General features: G+C 48.1%; 1 protein-coding gene across 4 annotated transcripts in view; it reads right to left on the reverse strand.

Annotated features, from left to right (window-relative positions):
- ATP13A3 (ATPase 13A3) overlaps nucleotides 1-14594 on the reverse strand; it is a 98436-nt gene extending 83842 nt beyond the window's left edge. The window contains exon 1 of one of the 4 annotated variants that reach the window (XM_072812106.1): nucleotides 14486-14594. The gene's annotated coding sequence lies outside the window, so the exon portion shown is untranslated. Of the gene's footprint in view, nucleotides 1-6707; nucleotides 6835-13361; nucleotides 13595-14279; nucleotides 14434-14485 lie in introns of those variants that run through there. The other 3 variants (XM_072812107.1, XM_072812108.1, XM_072812111.1) reach the window with 3 other exon arrangements.
- Between the last annotated feature and the right edge of the window lie 7166 nt (nucleotides 14595-21760).

The raw sequence follows: 21760 nt of genomic DNA on the forward strand, positions 1-21760 counted from the left end.
ACAAGATCTTTTTTAAAAAATTGCTGTTGAATGGCCTTACTCATAGTACAATCATCATAGAAGTCTGGACTTTCTCATTTCCTATGGTCATTCTGTAATCCAGTATTCAGGATTTTAAAAAGAAAAAAAAAAAAAAGCATTTGGGGACTATGCCAAACATAACAAAAGTAACTGACACATGTACAGGGATTTTTAGTTTACAAAACACTTTTACAGGCCTTATTTACTTTACTTAGCAGTTTTTTAAGTTTTTTTATTTATTTATTCATGAGAGGCAGAGACAGAGGCAGAGATACAGGCAGAGGGAGAAGCAGGCTTCCCTCAGGAACACAATGTGGGACTCGATCCCGGATCACGCTCTGAGTCAAAGGCAGATGCTCAACCGCTGAGCCACCCAGGCGTCTCTACTTACCAGTTTTCAATCAATATCTTCTTTCAAAAACGGGAAAAAAAACTCAATTACCCAAAATTAGCACTTTTGACTTGCCCACAAAGTCAAGCATAGGGGGACTATATCAAAAAGCATCACCAACAAATTAAGGAATTAACATGCAGACAGCACTTTCAAGTGTCTATTTTTCAAAAATGCATTTGAAAGCCAAATGTAGTTGAAAGATTGACTAGACTCCCAAGATGGCTCACAAATGACCTTTTACCTCCCACAATTCTGCTAAATTATACTTCCTATTACAGTAGCCTGGGTCATGGGGCAGGTAGCCAGGTAACCCAAGTTTTTACTTCCTCTGCCCACTTCTTAATTATTAATACTCCCTAGGCCTCCACATCCTCTGCCCACTACTTAATATTCTCTGGCTTTCTCTGTAGCAACAGAAAGGGCCAAGAGTAGCACCACTGACGCGTCCAAGGTGATAACTACCAACAGCTGCCAACCAGCATTTTCAGCACTAATCTCTCTTGAGCTCCAGACCCATAGATTTAAACATCATGCTTACATACAACTAAAGTCAATAGATTCATTTTATCTTTCTTCCAAACCCAAACCCACCCCCAGCCACTGTGAACAATTCCCTCTACTCCTTAAATGAATAGGATTTGGAAACACGCCATGCCAGGATTTAAGAAGTCATCCTACACTCCTTCCTATCCCACAAGTAGGCACAGTCTTACCTTACCATGTCTACCTTTCTCACGTCCCCCTCACCATGCCCCATCTCCACTGGCACCGCCTCAACTCAGGTCCTGATGCCCTCTCTAGTCTCCCTCATTCATATCAATATACAATCCAGATATAATAATTTCTCTGCTTGAAATTTCAATAGTTTGCCATTGTCTGCAACATTACCCAAACTGGTAAGAGTCCCTCCAAAATAAAATCTTTAAAAAGGCATCCCCTGCTCATATAAATTGAAGAAATACACTGAATTAAACAATCCTTTTACTAGCAAGACACTGAAAAGTCTAGGGGCACCTGCTGGCTCAGTCTGTTGAGCATCTGACTTCAGCTCAGGTCGTGATCTTGGGGTCCTGGGAAGGATTAGTATGTTGGGCTCTCTGCTCCAGCCTTCTGCTCAGCCAGGAATCTACTTCTCCCTCTGCCCCTCCCCCCGTCATGCTCACGCTCATGCACACACTCTCTCTCTCTTTTGAAGATTTTTTTTTAATTTTATTAATGAGAGACACAGAGAGAGAAAGGCAGAGGGAGAGGCAGAGGGAGAAGCAGACTCCATGCAGGGAGCCTGATGCAGAACTTGATCCTGGTACCCCGGATCACGCCCTGAGCCAAAGGCAGACGCTCAACCACTAAGCCACCCAGGTGCCCCCCTCTCAATCTCTCAAATAAATAAAATCTTTAAAAAAACAAACAAACCTGAAAAGTTTCACAATACACAATACTACAGGTTTCCCTACCATGAATGGGGAAGTGGAGTAGAAGAGAGGCCCAACTGGGCTCTAAGAACAAAGTTACAACTAAGTGGAAGACATGTAACATCCCTCAGAATCTGGCCCTGCCCAGTTGTCACCACCACCTACCTGCCTTTTACCAATGGTTATCATTCACTTCTTACAAACCTTACATCCCATTTATAAAGAACACATTTGTAGTTCCCCAAAGAACTACTGTTTCCTGACTCCAGTCCTTCACATACATTGTCCCTTCTGCCAACAATGCCCTTCCCAAACAGTCTAGCTGAAGGGCTCTTACAAGTACTTCCAGACCCTGGTCAAATAACTCCACCATGTTTTGATTGTCCCTTCTACCTTCCAGCAGGACAACTCCATCTTGTCTCTTCATACACGTCAGAACATTTGTCCTATAATATTGGACTTATAGGGGCACCTGGGTGGCTCAGCGCACGATCCCAAAATCCCCGGGATCAAATCCTGCATCGGGCTCCCTGCGTGGAGTGGAGCCTGCTTCTCCCTCTGCCTGTGTCTCTGTCTGTCTCTCTGTGTCTCTCATGAATAAATAAAATCTTTAAAAATAGGGATCCCTGGGTGGCGCAGCAGTTTGGCGCCTGCCTTTGGCCCAGGGCGCGATCCCGGAGACCCGGGATCGAGTCCCAAGTCGGGCTCCCGGTGCATGGAGCCTGCTTCTCCCTCTGCCTGTGTCTCTGCCTCTCTCTCTCTCTCTCTCTCTCTCTCTCTCTCTGTGACTATCATAAATAAGTAAACATTAAAAAATAATAATAAAAAAATAAAAAATAAAAATAAAAATATATATTTTTTTAAATTTTTTAATTGGACCTACAGACCGAAAACCTTAAAGGCTGAGGACAAAGACAGCACCCAGCAATGGAGGTAAATGAATGAGACATGGCAAGACAAGACAAAGGGTATGAGGAAAGGGCAAAATCCTTCCTGTTTTTCTGGGTAAAATTTCACAACCAAGTACATTTTGTCTTTGGCATGCTCCCACACTCATCCCAATGCCCTTTCCAACTTTCCCAATACCCTATGTCCCTTGGTGACTCCACATACTCTGCATACCCTCCACTAACAGCAGTATATTCTTTGGGATCAACTACTTCTTCATCAAGAGTCAAAAATTATGGGACACCTGGGTGGCTCAGCGGTTTAGCATCTGCCTTCGGCTCAGGTTGTGATCCTGGGGTCCCAGGATGGAGTCCCGTGTCGGGCTCCCTGTATGGAGCCTGCTTCTCCCTCTGTCTATGTCTCTGCCTCTCTCTCTCTCTCTCTCTCTCTCTCTGTGTGACTATCATAAATAAAAATTTTTTAAAAATTTAAAAAAATAAATAAAATAAAATAAAATTAGGAATAAAATGTCACTGTCTACATGTTTTTCTACATGTCCTTAAGAACTGTGCTAAATGGGGATCCCTGGGTGGCGCAGCGGTTTGGCGCCTGCCTTTGGCCCAGGGCGCGATCCTGGAGACCCGGGATCGAATCCCACGTCGGGCTCCCGGTGCATGGAGCCTGCTTCTCCCTCTGCCTATGTCTCTGCTTCTCCCTCTGCCTATGTCTCTGCCTCTCTCTCTCTCTGTGACTATCATAAATAAATAAAAATTAAAAAAAAAAAAAAGAAAAAGAACTGTGCTAAATGCTGGAGATTATGAAGATTAAATTTCTCGCCTCAAAGCATCAAGTCTAATGGGCTAGAGAGATAAGCAACACATATCAAAATGGCTGAGTGGTGCTATAAAGTATACCTTTGATCTAAGACCTGAAAGGTGTGAAGTTCATCAAGCAGTAAAGCGGGGAAAATAACAGAGGGATGGAATCCAGCAGAGGAATTACCTCGTGCAGAAGTACTGAGGGGAGAGGAGGCAAATTATTAGAGGAGGGGCTTGGGGAGATGGCAATGAAGGGATGCACTAGCCGTGACCGAAAGCAAGTCATGTATGGAATTGTTGACCACTATATTGTACACCTGAAATACTGTATGCTAACCAGAATTAAAATTAAAACAAATTTAAAAAGCACTAAGGTGAGAAATCCTAGAAAAATGTCTTGAATACAAATTAAAACAGCTGGAGCATAGGGTAGCCTCTATGGAACACCTGGAAATGGAGCTAAAAACGGGACAGGATCAGATCATGATGAAGAACCTTGCCTGATATGATAAAGACATAGATTAACTTGCATATGATGGAGATTCTGAACTTTTTACAACTGAAAGAGACCAAAGCCCATGCCATGGGGCCACATTCCAAAGAATACAACTTGAATGGTGTCTCTGGGACCCGTACAGCGCAGCAGCACTGTGTTCACCTGCCTTTAGCAGAGGTCATTTCAGCTCAAGTGAGCAGAACTCATTTCATCCCCATACATCCAACGTCTAGCCCTGCGCTTGGCACATACAGGAACTAAGAAAATACTGAAGAGTCAGATTTGCCAACACAATCCTATGGGCATAACCAAGGGCCCTAACCAAGCTTCCTTCCTTCCTGCCTAGAGAAATCACAACTCTTACGTACAACCATAACTGGTAATTACTGCAACTTTTAAGGAACATGAGGAAAGATCACTCACCATGGGCTGCATCAGAGATAATGAAGGATTCATGCTAAAAACACATTAAGATGCCTCTGAACCTAAGTAAATTAAGCACCGTACTCTGTTCTTCTCACCAAACACTGAACAGAAAACAACCTGGGTTAACCCAAATCTATTCATCAATGAAGTCTAAGGCAGTGGTAATAACTATAAAAAGTATAATTTCATATCAAAGCATCCATGAAATAAAAATCTATTTTAACTGAGAATGTTAGGTTTTCAAATCATTAAGTGCTCCAGACAAAATTAGGCTACTTGCCTGCAGTAGCTTGCATTTACTGAGCAAACTGAATCACATGATTATTATTGGCATGTAAATAAGGATTATATCTCTTACGCTTGGAAAAACAGTAAGGCAAAGAAATTTTAAGAGAAACTTTAGGAAATCAGAACCTTAATCAATCAGCTTAAAAAATGAATCGCTTAAGAAGTTAAGGCACAGGTGCACCTGGGAGGCTCAGTCCGTTAAACATCTGTCTTTGGCTCAGGTCATGATATCAGGCTCCTAGGATGGAGCCCACATTGGCATTAGGCTTCCTGCTCAGCAGGGAGTCTGCTTCTCCCTCCCTCTCTCTGTGTGCGCTCTCCCTTGCGCGCGCGTGCTCTCTCTCTCTCTCAAATAACAAAATCTTAAAAAAAGAAGAAATTAAGGCATAATCTCGAGATGGATGATAAACCTTTGGTCTTTGAAGAACCAGAGACCCACATTTAAAGAAAGCAATCCAAAGGCCACAAAGGAAAATAAAATTTAAAAACTTCCTTTTAAATAAAAGATGTAAGGGGATGCCTGATGCCTGGGTGGCTCAGCTGTTGAGCGCCTGCCTTCGGCCCAGGGTGTGATCCTGGACCCAGGATCGAGTCCCACGTTAGACTCCCTGCATGGAGCCTGCTTCTCCCTCTGCCTGTGTCTCTGCCTCTGTGTGTCTCTCATGAATAAATAAATAAACGTTTTTAATAAATAAATAAAATCTTTTTAAAAAATAAAAATAAAGATGTAGGGACACCTGGGTGGCTCCGTGGTTGAGCATCTGCCTTCGGCTTGGTCCTGGGATCAAGTCCCACATCAGGTTCCCCATGAGAAGCCTGCTTCTCCCTCTGCCTGGGTCTCAGCCTCTCTGTGTGTCTCTCATGAATAAATAAAATCTTTAAAAAAAGGAAGCCTGGGTGGCTCAGCGGTTGGGCATCTGCCTTGAGCCCAGGGCATGATCCTGGGGTCCTGGGATCAAGTCCCACAGAGGGCTTCCTGCAGGGAGCCTGCTTCTCCCTCTGCCTGTGTCTCTGCCTCTCTTTCTGCATCACTCATGAATAAATAAAATCTTAAAAAAAAAATCTTTAAAAAAATATATTAATCCTCAAATATAAAAAAATAAAAAGATATAAACACATTTCAATAACCAGTATTTTCTATTGTTTTTATTCTTAATTTTTATTTTAATAACCAGTATTTGTAAATGAAAATAATGCACATAAAACTCCATTAAATAAACCTAAGTAAACATATTTTTAAATTTTATACTGTGACCAGGAGAGAATGGATAACAGTCACACAGGATGGAGGGAAATGGCTGCATTGCAAACACACCCAGAAAAAGAAAGACAAAAATACACATAAAATGTACATTAGAGATACATGAGGTTAACAGCCTGAACCTTTTAGGATGTTCCCAAAGATGCAAAATCATGGTATCTTTCTATGAAAAGCCTGAATACAACACTATGTCATTACTGCCCGCTGCTCTAGTTAAAATAGGCAGCAATCCTCAATCCCCCACCCCCACACATCCTCATCTCTCTCTCATACACACGTTACTTGTTTTGAGTATGTTAAATATAATTAAACAAATAGCAGTACGTTACCATTTACTGAGCCTCCTATCCTCACAATTCTCTAAGGTAACTTTTATTACCTCCAGTCATCAAAGGAAGAAATTTAAAAAGTCACTTGAACCCGACTATAGAGCTAATAAGTGATGAGGCTGGAACTCAAAGTCACTTGTATATGGCTCTGAAGCCCACATTTTAACCACTATACCATGCCCACTCCCGAGGCATTTTTAGCCACCATTATCTTTTTTTTTTTTTTTAAGACTGATGTTTTCTTACTGTGCTATCCCAAGAGTAATATATGTAGGCTCAGATACTTTAAATTTCATGAAAAACATCTACAACTTATACAGTTCTTTTATTTATTTTTAAGTAAACTCTGCACTCAACGTGGGGCTCAAACTCACAACCAGATCAATAGTCACATGCTGGGATCCCTGGGTGGCGCAGCGGTTTGGCGCCTGCCTTTGGCCCAGGGCGCGGTCCTGGAGACCCGGGATCGAATCCCACGTCGGGCTCCCGGTGCATGGAGCCTGCTTCTCCCTCTGCCTGTGTCTCTGCCTCTCTCTCTCTCTCTGACTATCATAAATAAATAAAAATTTAAAAAAAAAAAAAATAATAGTCACATGCTCTACCAACTGAACCAGTCAGGGGCCCCTATAGTTCTTTTAAAATAATGCAGATTTGGGATGCCTGGGTGGCTCGGCGGTTGAGGTCTGTCCTTGGCTCAGGGCATAATCCCGGGGTGCCGGGATCCAGTCTCACATCGAGGTTCCTGCACGGAGCCTGTTTCTCCCTCTGCCTCTCTCTGTGTCTCTCATGAATAAATAAATCTTTAAAAAAAAATAAAAATAAAAAAATTAAATAAAATAAAATAATGCAGATTTTACTAACAGTAGGGAAGACATTAACTAACAACGAATATAGCTGAGTATCAATCCAGAATTACACAAAGTACAAAAGGTCCTCCAAAATTCCCAACTTTAGGACCTAGCCTTTTAATTATGCTAGATTATTTGTGTGGTATGAAATACCCAGTGCAACCCTGGAGAGATAGCAGCTACCTAATTTCTTTCTCCATTATTCACATTGTAGACTCTCATTATATGCTTTTTTTTTTTTTTTTTTTTTTTTTATTTATGACAGTCACACAGAGAGAGAGAGGCAGAGACACAGGCAGAGGGAGAAGCAGGCTCCATGCACCGGGAGCCTGACGTGGGATTCGATCCCGGGTCTCCAGGATCGCGCCCTGGGCCAAAGGCAGGCGCCAAACCGCTGCCCCACCCAGGGATCCCTCATTATATGCTTTTAACTATACCCACTCAACAATCATGTTACAGGAGAAAAGAAAAACAAGAGAAAAAAAACATTTTAAATAGTGGTGGTGGGATGCCTGATTTTACATCCTTGTCCCAGAGTGAGTGTGCAATGGGGACTATAAACATGTTCCTCACCAGTCTAAAGCCCCATTCACCTGTCAAAAGGTATCTTGCAGGGATGCCTGGGTGGCTCAGCGGTCTGCCTTTGGTTCAGGTCCTGACTCTGGAGCCCAGAGTCCCGCATCAGGCTCCATGCAAGAAGCCTGCTTCTCCCTCTGCCTGTGTCTCTGCCTCTCTCTGTGTGACTCTCATGAATAAATAAATAAAATCTTTAAAGAAAAAAAAAAAAGGGTATCTTGCATAGCCAATTATGATCCAGCTCACCAAAAAAGTAACCTATTCTAAAAGCTGGAGGAAAAACTAGCCATTGGAACTGAAAAACAGTATGTCAGTTAACAACCAGTTTTCAAACTGGTATCTTCCTGAAGGACTCTTTCAAGTGGAATTTTGGCTATGCAGGATTTCTACATTAAATGAGAATTTGGCCCAAAGCCCCCATTATAGAAGATGATTTCACTATACTCAGCTCTTTAGATCAGAAAGAATTACGAACTCAAACATTTGTCTTATATATCAAAGTAAGTTAATAACTAATGCATTATTCATTCTATTTCACAAATGGGAAAAGGCAGAGCAACAGGGATGCTGTTAGAAGGCACACTAGACCCACGTGGGAACTGTTCCGTGACTTATTTTAAAATAAAATAAAAATGGGGTGTCTGGATGGCTCGGTCAGTTAAGTGTCTGCCTTCTGCCTTCAGCTCAGGATGTGGTCCCAGAGTCCTGGGATTGAACCCCACATAGGGCTTCTTCCTCACCCTCTGCCATTCCTCCCCTGCTTGTGCTCTCTGGCAAGCACACTCTCGCCCGCTCGCTCCCTCTCTCTGTCAAATAAATAAAATCTTTAAAAATAAGTAAGTAGGGCACAGCCAGGGTGGCTCAGCAGTTGAACACCGCCTTCAGCACGGGACATGGTCCTGGGGTCCCGGGATCGAGTCCCACGTCAGGCTCCCCGCATGGAGCCTGCTTCTCCCTCTGCCTGGGTCTCTGCCTCTCTCTCTCTCTCTCTCTCTCTCTCTCTGACTCTCATGAATACATAAATAAAATATTTTAAAATAAATAAATATAATAAGTAAAATAAAATAAAAATGTAATAAAGGGGGACCTGGATGGCTGGTGTCTACCTTCGGCTCAGGTCATAATTTCAGGGTCCTGGTATCGAGTCCCACATCAGGCTGCCCGCTCAGCTGCTTCTCCCCCTCCCCCCTGCTCGTGCACATGCTTGCTCGCTCTCTCTCAAATAAAAAAAATCTTAAAAAAAAAAGTAAAAAAAAAAAATAAAAAAAAAAAAGTAATTAAAGTCAGTCATGTAATGAAAAGCAACTCTTAACATTGGCTCTCAGTAGAAAAAAGAAAAAAAACAGTGAATTTTGAGATGAGCCATTACTACAATACAAAACAAAGGCAAGGGCATCCCTGGGTGGCTCAGCTGTTTAGCGCCTGCCTTTGGCCCAGGGCCTGATCCTGGGGTCCCGGGATCGAGTCCCACGTCGGGCTCCCTGCATGGAGCCTGCTCCTCCCTCTGCCTGTGTCTCTGCCTTTCTCTATGTGTCTTTCATGAGTAAATAAATAAAATAAAATTTAAAAAAAGAGCAAAGGCAAGAGTGGAAATAATTCCCTACCAACAGAAACCATCTAACCCTAGATCCTTAACTAGCACTAGTATGCTATCACTTACTCTACACATTTCCTCTTCTGTAAAAAGAAGGGATCGGTCTAGGACCTGTAACCATTCATCATTATTGTCTTCCAATCTTACACTTCATTATTTCAATGTCTAACTCACAAATTCCTTGTGAAGAAAATAGGTAAAACTAAATAAAATAATTAATCTAGCTTGCTATCAGAAGTAGAACTGTCTTTCATATTACTATCCAAAGACAGTTATAAATATTTTTACTTATTTTTTCAATATTTTATATTTAAATAATCTCTACACCCAACATGGAGCTCGAACTTACAACCCCAAGATCGAGTTGCATACTCCATCGACTGGGCCAGACAAGCATCCCCAAATATTTTTATTTAAAACTTCTGGAAAAAGTCTACCTACATCAAGTTCCACATCATGTAATTAGGAAACCCTGCTTTACACAGTTAACTCACTTTTAACAGAAATTCAATTTCTTACCAAATATCTAAGTATCAACAGATCATTTAAAAGCAAGATCCAGGGATCCCTGGGTGGCGCAGCGGTTTGGCGCCTGCCTTTGGCCCAGGGCGCGATCCTGGAGACCGGGGATCGAGTCCCACGTCAGGCTCCCGGTGCATGGAGCCTGCTTCTCCCTCTGCCTGTGTCTCTGCCTCTCTCTATCTCTCTCTGTGTGACTATCATAAATAAATAAATAAATAAATAAATAAATAAATAAATAAATAAATAAATATAAAATAAATAAAAGCAAGATCCAAAGGGAGCAAGTGAGAATCAACAAAAGAGACAAATTTCAATTAAGAGATTAATTACAACGCATTTAATTCATACCATCCCACATACACAGACATTAAACACAGGGTACTTTTTACTGCATTCTCAGTTCATACTAGTATCAGTGGTCTCGGGTGATAGGAGAAGGTAAAAGGTGTGTCTTCACCTGTACCCTCAAAGAAACATGCCTCGGTGGAGCTGGGTTTTCAAATGTCTGTATGGCCTCCTTCCCTGGGGAGATGCCTTGCGGGTACAGAACTCCTTTAATTTGCAGTCGTAAAGTCTGCTATCAGAGTTAATGTTTTACCACTCAGACCTAACAAAGGCCCCATTATGAGCCTCCGGGTCTAAGATGTTACCAGATCCAGTGCTGGGACAGTTCTCTCTGGAAAACTGCTCCATAGAAACTCTCCAGCACTCGGCACTCTCAACTTTGCTCATTCTCACACATCTGATGATCTGAACAAATCTCCTTCTCCTACATTCCATTCTTCTCCCTCCTTCCTAATGACATTTTTTAACTCGTGATTACAAAAGTGATTATTTTTTATTACCATTGATTTGTGACATTTCACATCATCTATTTTTAATCTTACTAATAAAAATCTTTTTGTGTTTTTTTAAATACTTTTTTTTAAATACTTTTTTTAATTAGAGATAGAGCGCAACGCAGGGCTCAATCTCATGGGCTGAGCCAAAAATCAATGACACCTAACCAACTGAACCACCCAAACACCAAACTAATACAAAGGTTTTTAACCTACAGCTTATGTAATCACTAGCTACCATGAAGTCCAGGGCATGTTACCCTACAGACAACTACTTACTTTCCTCCAGATTAAATAAACCCAGAACCTTTTATAGTTTTACATAAATCTTAAAACATGGGCTCTAATTCTGATGCTCTCTTCTTTCTCTATCTCAAAATAGAAGGTCAACAAAATTCAAGTTAAGATTCTAACAATTATTTCCTTGCCTCTCGCAAGTTTCCTGGACTAGTTAGATGGGTTAATAATTAGAACATGGTTTTGGTGACTACAGATCTATTATCGCCATAGGCCAGTTAGTTTCATTTCACACAAACTATGTTCCAAAACCAAAGATTAAATCCCATCAGCGATCTCTTGGATGCAGATTTAACTAGATGAGCTATATGGTGCACTCAGTATGCCTTCCATCACCGGAATGTGTATCTACCTGATATATTAGGTAATAGCACTACATTATCTTCTTTTAGTGTACCGCTATAAACTGTTATCTTAATAAGTGATAAGCCGCTAATTCCTATTCAACTCATGTTCCATCACAAAGTCTTCTACTTAATACGTATATAGTTAGTTTAGGTTACCCAGTATACCAGCGGACAGAATTCAGTGTTAGATAAAACAAGTAATCATGATCATTTTAAAATTCTATTTCTGTCTTCCCAGAGTTTTAGCAATTAAAACCATTTTGTTGTCATTCAAAACTATAAAGTTATTTCCCCCGTCACCCCGACCATTAGGGAAAAAATACAGAATAAAGACAAAGTTTCACAGGATGCCTCCCTATCACTGATCATGGCCCATCTCCTGGGACTGCTATCAATCTTCAAAGTATACTCACATCTTCAAACCTCATATTCACAGTGCTTACAAGACTACCTACCAGGTTATACAAGCAGAGCCTGATTTAGTGTATAGAACGAAAGAGGCAAAGGGAGAATTGAAGTGTCTCAGCTAACCTCAAAACTCTCTGAAGTAAGTATTACTATTTTTGTTTTCAATAAGAAAGAACTGGAAGAGGAGCAGCCCAGGTGGCCGGTTTAGCGCCGCCTTCAGCCCAGGGAGTGATCCTGGAAGAGACCCAGGATCGAGCCTCACGTCCGGCTCCCTGCACGGAGCCTGCTTCTCCCTCTGCCTGTGTCTCTGCCTCTCTGTGTCTCCCGTGAATAAATAAATAAAATCTTTATTAAAAAAAAAAAAAAAAGGAAAAACAACTGGAAGATGATGATCAAGGAAGTTAAGCAATTTACAATATAAGGGACTTTGAAGACACGCAGAATCCTAGCTCTCTGTTACCATATGGGACAAGCTGTTTCTATTTCTAGGTTTACCATGTTAGCGGTCTGTAACTGTGGGCAACTTAACATCCCTAAATCTCAGTTTCCTCATCTGTAAAATAGGGTCTAGGGGTGCCTGGGTGGCTCAGTGGTTAAGCATCTGCCTGTGGCTCAGGGCGTGATCCCGGGGTCCCGGGATCGAGTCCCACGTTGGGCTCCCTGCATGGAGCCTGCTTCTCCTTCTGCCTGTGTCTCTGCCTCTTTCTCTGTGTGTCATGAATAAATAAATAAATCTTTAAAAAAAAAGGTAGGGTTTAAATGAAATAATCCATGTCAAGTGTTTGATTCAAAGCCTACTATGTAACAAGCTTACTCAGTAACTATTAGCACTGGTCAAAGTCAAACAGTTATGAAAAGTCAAAAAACAAACTCCAGTCTGATTTTCCAAGTCCATGCTTTTTCTACAATATGTTGTAACTGCCAATAAATAGTTCTTATCCACGTAAGAATCTACACTTGAAATATGACATCAGTGGAAAACTGATGTTACCTAAATGAGAGAATTAAGAGCTAACCGAGCCAACAGAAGTATTTTAGCTGTAATATCTAATAAGCAAACCACACAGAAAGTCATCAGAAAATAACGTTTAGACATTCAAGCTTACAAAGCTTTGTTGTAATTACTACAAAACTATTTTCCTATCTGTGTAGGAATTTATCTCAAATCAGTTATAAATTAAGATTCTTAATTACCAAGCATACTCCAAGTAAAGCAACCTAATTGACCTGAACAAAGAAATCAGCCCTTCTACTACGTAATCTGAACACTGCATAAACTGAAGCCTGTCAAGTGTATCTTCAAGAAGAACTGCTACTTCTTATTTTTTATTTACTTATTTATTCACAAGACACAGAGAGACGCAGAGTCCCAGGCAGAGGGAGAAGCAGGCTCCATGCAGGGAGCCTGATGTGGGACTGGATCCTGTGACCCGGGGTCACACCTGGGTCACAGGCAGGTGCTCAACCGCTGAGCCCCCCGGGCACCCCTGCTACTTCACAGTTTCATGTGTAACTATACTACTTATAAACTGAGACAACCGGTGTCCTCACTTTACCTGCCCAACACCCTGAGCAACAAACAACAGGCTTCGCCAACCTTGACAGACACCTCACTGAACCGTCTCAGTCCTTGCGAGTCTGACAGTGGCTGATGCAGGAGCACAGGAGCAGAACCAGGATCAGTAACAGGCTACGGGGAACCTCCAGGAGCTGATCTGTATTTTGAAAAGCGCTGCTAACCCAGGATGGGGTGTCCGCACACACTTATTTTAGCAAGTGTAGCCTACTCGGCAAACAACAGTCCTCCCTAGAAAAGGAGGCCACACGTACTCCTGCGAAACAAAGTACATGTGCCTTGGTAAGGAGGCTGAGACCTAGCCAAAGGCACTACTCTCGTTTTTACAGGTTTTACTTATTTATTCATGAGAGACAGGAGCAGAGACCCGGGCAGAGGGAGAAGCAGGCTCCATGCAGGGAGCCCGACAGGGACTCGGGGACTCGGGGGCTGGACCCCCAACCGGGGGTCATGCCTGGGCGCCTGTTGGGGACTCGGAGCCTGGATCCCCGACCTGGGGTCACGCCCGGGGCCCGACGAGGACTCAGGGGCTGGACCCCTGACCTGGGGTCACGCCCAGGCGCCCAATGGGGACTCGGGGCCTGGATCCCCGACCCGGGGGCACGCCCGGGGGCCCGTCGTGACTCGGGGCCTGGACCCCTGACCCGGGGTCACAGCTGGACGCCCGTTGAGGACTCGGGGCGCGGATCCCCAACCCGGGGTCACGCCTGGGGGCCCGACGGGGACTCGGGGGCTGGATCTCCGACCTGGGGTCACAGCCGGGCGCCCGACGGGGACTCGGGAGCTGGAGCCCCGACCCGGGGTCACGCCCGGGGGCCCATCGGAGACTCGGGGCCCGGACCCCCGACCCGGGGTCACGCCGGGCCGAAGGCAGGCGCTGCCCCGCGGAGCCCCGCGGAGCCCCGCGGAGCCCGGGCGCCCAGGAACCACACGTCTAACCTGGAAGCCAGCCCTTAGCGGAGAACCGGAACCGCCTGGCTCGAGCGACACCTGCGTCTGTCGCGCTTTCAGGGCTGTCCGCGGCCGACTCGCGGGTCTGGAGCCGCCTCCGCCCGCAGGCGTCCCCGAGTCAGCTCCGAGGCGCACGGAGGGGACCCGGCCCCGGGCGCTGAGCCCCGCCGCGCGCGGCCCGGGGCGAGTCCTACCTGGCGGTCCGGGGCCGGGCTCCGGGGACGGCCGCCGCAGCTGCCCCGCACCTGCCCCGCAGCTGCCCCGCACCTGCCCCGCCGCCGCCGCCGCCGCCGCCGCCGCCCAGGAGCGCGGGTGCAGGCCCCGGAGGCCGCCGACCGCAGGCTCCACGCCCGCCGCTCACCCGCCGCCGGCTCCCGGGGGCCTCGGGGCCCGAGCAGCCGCCGCTCCGCGGGGCGCCAGGCCCGGGCCCGCCGCCGCCGCCGCCGCCGCGCTCAGCCCAGCCCCATCGCCCGGGGCCGCTCGGGGTCGCTCCGGGTCGCGGCGCGGCGGGCGGCGGGGGCGGAAGGCGCGGCGGCCGGGCCGGGCCGGGCCGGGGCGGCAGCGGGCGGCAGGAGGGCCGCGCGGGGGGGAGGGCGCGGGCTGCCCTCGGAGGCGGCCTGGGCGGCGGGCGACGAAGCGGCCCCCTCCGCCGCGGCGCCGGGACCTCAGCGCGGGCAGCGGCCGGGGAGCGCGGCGAGCTCGGGCCTCCCGCGCCCGGATGTGAGGTCACGTGGCCGCCTCGGCCGAGCGCGCGCGGAGGGGCGCGGGACGTCGGGGGCGGGGCCTCGGTGGGCGGGGCTCGGTGGGCGGGGCTCGGGGCGGGGCGACGGCGCAGGCCCCGCCCCCGCGAGCCAAGGGAAGCGGCGGGAAGGCCCTCGCCCAGCCGCCGAGTGCGGGCGGGAGGCTGCGGCTGCGGGTGCAGGGCAGGGGGCCCCGCGCGGCGGAGGCGGACCTGCCCCCCCCCCCCCGGCCCCGCCGCGCAAACCCGAGCTCTTAGCACAACGTCCCGCGAGGGGCCTGCAAGCCCGGCCCACGGTCCAGGTCACGGGGGAGACGGGCGCGGCAGCGGGAAGCCGGATCCCAGCAGCGACCCAGGCCTCCGCCGCTGCCCGCGGCGCCCCCGCCCCCGCCCCCGAAGACAGAAACGCGCAATTCGCCTTCGGCGGCGGGCTCTGCGCCCCGGGCCCCGGGAAGGGCGGAAGCGGACCCCAGGGACCCCCACGCCCCACCGCCTGCGGCGCCGGACGCTCTTCCGAGGGAGCTGGAGGCAAACTCCGCACCGCCCCCCGCACCCCCGTCCGCACCTTCCCCCCCTCCCCCCGCAGAGGCTTGGTCTCTGCGCGCTGCACGCCCGACCCCCAGCCGCGCCTTTGGTTTCCGCCACCTGCTGCCCGGGCCGCGCCCACCTGGAAGCGCGCCTCACTGGGGGCCTCCCTACACCTGGCGGCTTAGAGGCAACACGGGGACGGGGGCGACCCGCCCGGCCCCCGCCCTCCGCACCCGAGACCCCTCCCCGGAGGCCAAAAGCATTCCGGCTCCGGTTCAGTACTGGCACCTGGTGACACCTGCCCCGGGCCCGCACTTACGGTGACGCCTCATGGGGACAGGACGCTGCTCGGAGTCCGCAGTGCAGGTGATGCGGGAGGGGGCGAGCTGCACCTGGCACGGCTGGCATCCCGCAAACGACCCCCTGGGTGGGCAGGTGTGACATTCTTTGGGAAGTTTCCAATTGTCTTCGTGTTAATGCCTTGCCAGAGGGAAAAGCAATCTTTAACTTGACATCCCAAGGCCTCCAGTATCTCTTCGGTCCTCTTTAGCATATGAAGGACCTTTTGAAATCTCCCTTTGGGGAGGTCTGGGGGGCTCAGCGGCTGAGCAGCTGACTTTGGCTCGGGCGTGACCCCGGGATCCTGGGATCGGGTCCCACATCAGGCTTCCTGCATGGAGCCTGCTTCTCCCTCTGCCTGTGTCTCGGCCTCTCTCTGTGTCTCTCATGGATAAATAAATAAAATCTTTAAAAAAAAAAAAAGAAAAAGGAATCTCCCTTTTTCCCTCCCTCCCTCCCACTCGGCGGGTAATCAGCCACCCCTCCTAGGCCCAGGGCAGCCGCTGTTCCTGCCCCCGGGGTCCTGTCCCCGGGCTTTAATAAAACCACCATTTTGCACCAAAGACGTCTAAAGAATTCTTTCTAGGTCGGCCCGGATCTCACCTACGTCCCAAAACTTCATCACAGGTGTCACACTGCTCCTGGCTCCCTACATTGTGTGGAGCTGGACAGTTTCCACGCATCTCCTCACGTGGCGTAGACGGCACACTGCACCTGGTGGGCCTGTATCTCCCTTCACAACCCCTGGGCACAGTCCCACCACTTGTGTGTGTGTGTTTCCATTAAGCCTTATTGGTGCTCAAATGATAAGGGGTGTGTTAGGGTTGTCAAACTCTGAGAAGCCCGATGGATAGGATTGAGCCCTTAAAAGCCTCCTCCCCCAACTCTCTGGCCCCTTGGCTCCAGGCTACTGCTTCTCAGCCTTTAAACCAGTTCAGGTCTCTCCCAAATCTGAAAACAAAGCTGTGGTGCCAGCCCTCCACTCCAGGCGCTCTCTCCAGTTAGCTTCCGAGGGCTTCTCCCCATCTCATGCAGGCTGCAGGCCTCTTAGACGGGTGTGTGTGTGTGCACGCGCATGTGTGTGTGTGCCCTTCTGTCCTGTCCTCCTTCTCCCCCTTCACTTCCTCATTTCTCAACACTTGACAGTCTGGCTGCTTCCCCCCCCCCCCCCCCCCCCGCCTCCTGCCGCCACACACACACCCCTTTGCTAACCCTGCTCAGGCAGGAGTAACCTCTGACCTTCATTTACCCAAAGTGGGCAGGTACTCCTCAGGCCTATCTCTCTGGATCTCTCTACTACATTTGACACCTCCAGATGACTCTCACCTTCTGGAATCTCAATACTATCTTGGATTCCAAAGGAGTGCACTCTCCCAATTCTCACGTCTCAGTAAATAAGGCCTCCTCTGGTCCTTCAATGACATCACCCGTGAATCTGTGCCTTACATGCAGGACTCCCTGTAAGCCCCTCAGCTCCTCTCAATCCACGCTCCTGGGGATTGCCTCCATCCTCACGGTGTCAACTACCTGGTCAGCCATCCGCAGGCCTCTTTCACAAAAATTAGACCCAAATATCCGCAGTCCGGCCTGTCTGGCGGCTCTATCTAGACATATCACCCAGGCACCCCAAACTCAGCATGTCTGAGAGACTGAGCCCACCCACTAGCTGCATAGTGGCCCACTCTCAACTGCCCCCCACCCCAGCACCCAATGTCATCAGAATTAGAAAGTTGGAGGGACGCTGGGTGGCTCAGTCGATGAAGTGTCTGCCTTTGGCTCAGGTCATGATCCCAGCTTCCTAGGATGGAGCCGGGCTCAGTGAGGAGCCTCCTTCTCGCTCTCCTGCTGCAGCTCCCCTTGCTTGTGTTCTGTCTCTCTCTCTCTCTCTCTCTCTCTGTCAAATACATAAAATCTTTTTTAAAAAGTTGGAAATCTTGGTTCAGCCCTTTGCCTTATCCAGGAACCAAATCCTACCTATTTTACCTCCTTAGTAAGCCTGGAATCCCCACCTCCATTCCCACCGCATGGACCCACCATCCTTTGGAGCAGCCTCCTAAGTGCCGCCTTCAGGCAAACTCAGCCTCCACTCAGCCTCCAGAGCATCCCGCAGGAGCTTGTCAGTGCATTGAGGCTTTTCAAAGGCCCCGAAGAGCCCCAGACCTCAAGAAGCAGCCGAGATGCCTAGAGGAAGGCAACAACCACCTGGGCAAGGGAAAACTGTAGGAAGAAAAAAGGCAATTGAACTCTTCAGGAAATTCTCTGCTACAGATGTTCTGGGTTCTACAGAAGAGATCTGGACGCTGCCTGGAAGAGATGCTGAGTCACCAGGAGAGGCTTGAGCCTGTTTATAAGCTGAGGGAAAAGATGGAGCCAGGAGAGGAGAAGAAGACCAAGAAGGTAGAAAAAGAATGGAGCACGTCCAGAGAAGTTCCGGGAGGCGGGCTGACGCCCCACCCGCGATGATTCCGGCCCGGGGACTGCTGCTCCGGAGGCCGGGCCCTCCCTCCTGTGACCCCACTCTCTTCCAGACCCCCCGACCCCCACGATCGCAACGCCAGACACAGTCCTCACTTGACCTTCTGCAAGAACCTGTTGGCATGTCCTCCGCCCTCAAGACCGCTAGCCCGCTTGCCTCTGCCAGTCACAGTCACCGCAGCCACAGGGACCAGAGGAAGCAGCCACACGGGAGCTGCCCCGTGGCTCGCCCTCGCTGCGTGTCCCGCCCTTCACGGGATGGTGCTGGGCCTCCCCAAGGTCGCACGGTTTCCACTCCAGCTGATGCTTTTCAGACCTTACCTTCAGCATCTATCTCCTATTCTTTTTTTTTTTTCTTTCTTTCTTTTTTTTTTTTAGAGTTTATGTATTTATTCATGAGAGAGAGACCCAGGGAGAGGGAGAAGCGGGTTCCATGCAGGGAGCCCACGTGGACTCTATCTGGGATCTGGGGGTCACGCGCTGGGCCCCAGGCCGCCCTCCTCCGCTGAGCCCCCCAGGGGTCCCACAGGGATAGCTTTCATTGCTCCTTAAAGGTGTCTGGTCCCCTCCGCGGAGAAGAGCGCTGGGCCACCTGCACCCCGGGGCTGACCTCTGTGACCTCTCCACCTGCTGCTGCACCAGCCAGAGCGCCTTCCTAGCCCTCAACCCTACCCTGTGACCCTCGGCTCTGTTCGGCGTCCCCGGCTACGCGGGCCTCTCATCCTCACACCCTGTCTCACTTCCGCCTCATAAACCCACTTACCGGAGACGCGGCGCTGGCCCTTCTGCCCAAACCAGCTCTGCCCGGGCTTCCTGACCTTAGCAAGACACCGTTACCCACCAGGGCTCAACCGGAAACCTGGGGGTCATTCTTGCCACTCCAACACCAAGGCCCTGTCAAATCCTGCCGCATCCCTCCACTGCCACTGCTCTTAGAATAACCCAAGCCCCCTCCATCTCTCACCCGGGATCCTGCCTTCCCTCCTACCTGATATTTTTCTACTTTGACTCTTGACCCTTTTCGGATCCTTTCTCCCACAGCGGCCACTGCTCGTTACTGCGTGTGACTCGGAGCACAGCTCTTGCAGCCGTCCAACCGCTTCCCATTTCATGGAGAATAAAGTGAGGATTTCTTTGACCTATAAGGTCCATTGTTGGATGTGGCCTTCCCCGGCATCCTCCACCGTCACCCGTCACCCGTCACCCTCTTCTTCCCCAGATCCGCTTCCCCACCTCACCTTATCCCAACCACAGTGCGCCTTCTTTCACTTCCCCAAACACACCAAACTCTTTCCTGCCTCAGGGCCTTTGCAAACCTGGTCTTTCTGTCTTTTCCCTTTTTTCCCCTCACCTAGGGCTCTGACAAATTCAAATTCAGCTCTTAGATGACTATACATCAGTTCTTTTTTTTTTTTAATATTTATTTATTCATGAGAGACCCAGAGAGAGAGAGGCAGAGACATAGGCAGGGCAGGCCCCATGCATGGAGCCCGATTCGGGACTCGATCCCAGGATCCCGGGGTCATGCCCTGGGCCGAAGGCAGGCCCCAAACTGCTGAGCCACCCAGGCATCCCAATATAGGTCAGTTCTTGAAAAAGGCCTTCCCTGGCCACTATTTACTTATTTTTGATGACCTCCATTTAGTATCTTTATAACAATTATTGCAATATTAATTATCATGAGTTTATGTATGTGTTTAATACTTGTCTCTCTCATCAGACTTCAAGATCTGTAAAGATGAGGACCAGTTGTAGGTCCAGAATTTTTCTAGAAGAAGCTTAGAAGTGGCAATCTTTTTGGAAGAGGAATTGAGGGTTTCTTTTTTTTTTTTTAATTTTTATTTATTTATGATAGTCACAGAGAGAGAGAGAGAGGCAGAGACACAGGCAGAGGGAGAAGCAGGCTCCATGCACTGGGAGCCCGACGTGGGATTCGATCCCGGGTCTCCAGGATCGCGCCCTGGGCCAAAGGCAGGCGCCAAACCGCTGCGCCACCCAGGGATCCCTTTTTTTTTTTTTTTTTTGGAATTGAGGGTTTCAAGACTTTGTTTGCATGGCACTTAATTAAGAGGGACAAAGTGGGGATCCCTGGGTGGCGCAGCGGTTTGGCGCCTGCCTTTGGCCCAGGGCGTGATCCTGGAGACCCGGGATCGAATCCCACGTCGGGCTCCCGGTGCATGGAGCCTGCTTCTCGCTCTGCCTCTCTCTCTCTCTCTCTCTCTGTGACTATCATGAATAAATAAATAAAATCTTTAAAAAAAAAAAAAAAAAAAAAAAAAAAAAAAGAGGGACAAAGTGTCAGTTCTTTGTAAATGAGGGACAAGACTTTTGGAATTATGGGGAAGAGGCACATAAAATATGCCTCCCAGGCCATCTCTTGGTGCTACCACTGGGAGAGACTGAGTTGATCTTATTTATCACTATATACCTCGCAGTAGATGAAACCCGGCATACAATAGTCAAATTTTATAGTTGAATGAATAAATGAATGAATGAATCAATGAATGAATGAGAGGATGAATTCAGTCTCAAAAATGATCTCTCTCAAAGGCCATTCCAGGCTAAGAATTCCTCTTCTGTGCATCTTTTTCTTATCGCATTTGCAACCTTAAATAAGTATCAGTGTTTCTAGTTTCTATTTGTTTATGTTGTATTCATAGTTTTCTTTCTATATTTCCAAATACTTTCATGGCAACAACAGTGCCAACACTAAAATTGTAGTTAGTTTCTCTTTGGCTCAAGTCCTGATCCCAGGGTCCTGGGATCAAGTCCACCATTGGGCTCCCGGCAGGGCGCCTGCTTCTCCCTCTGCCTGTGTCTCTGCCTCTCCCTGTGTGTCTCATAAATAAATAAATAAATAAATAAATAAATAAATAAATAAATAAATAAATAAATATTTTAAAAAATGATCATTGATTTTCACGACCACCATGTCAGTCCAGCAATAGAATGGTGATGAGTCCCATTTTATAGAGATAAAAAATGAGCTTCACAACTTCACCAAGGGAAGTGATTTGTCTAATTGTCCTTCTGACTGACTCCAGCTCTTTTTTTTTTTACCTTCTCTGATGCTTTCACGAAAGGTTAGAGGACACATGGTTAGATTAAAAAGACTGGGCAGCCTGGGTGGCTTAAGGGTTTAGCGCCGCCTTCAGCCCAGGGTGGGATCCTGGAGACCTGGGATCGAGTCCCATGTCAGGCCCCCTGCATGGAACCTGCTTCTCCCTCTGCCTGAGTCTCTACCTCTCTCTCTCTCTGTCTCATGAATAAATAAAATCTTTAAAAAATAAAAAAAGATTAGAAAGACTAAAAAAAAAAAAAAACCCCACAGGACCACTGCCTTTCCTAGAAAAAGAAGACACTGAAAGTTCTTCAATGGCAGGGGCGG

Source organism: Canis lupus, chromosome 35, assembly GCF_048164855.1.
Source record: "Canis lupus baileyi chromosome 35, mCanLup2.hap1, whole genome shotgun sequence".
NCBI lineage: Eukaryota > Metazoa > Chordata > Mammalia > Carnivora > Canidae > Canis > Canis lupus.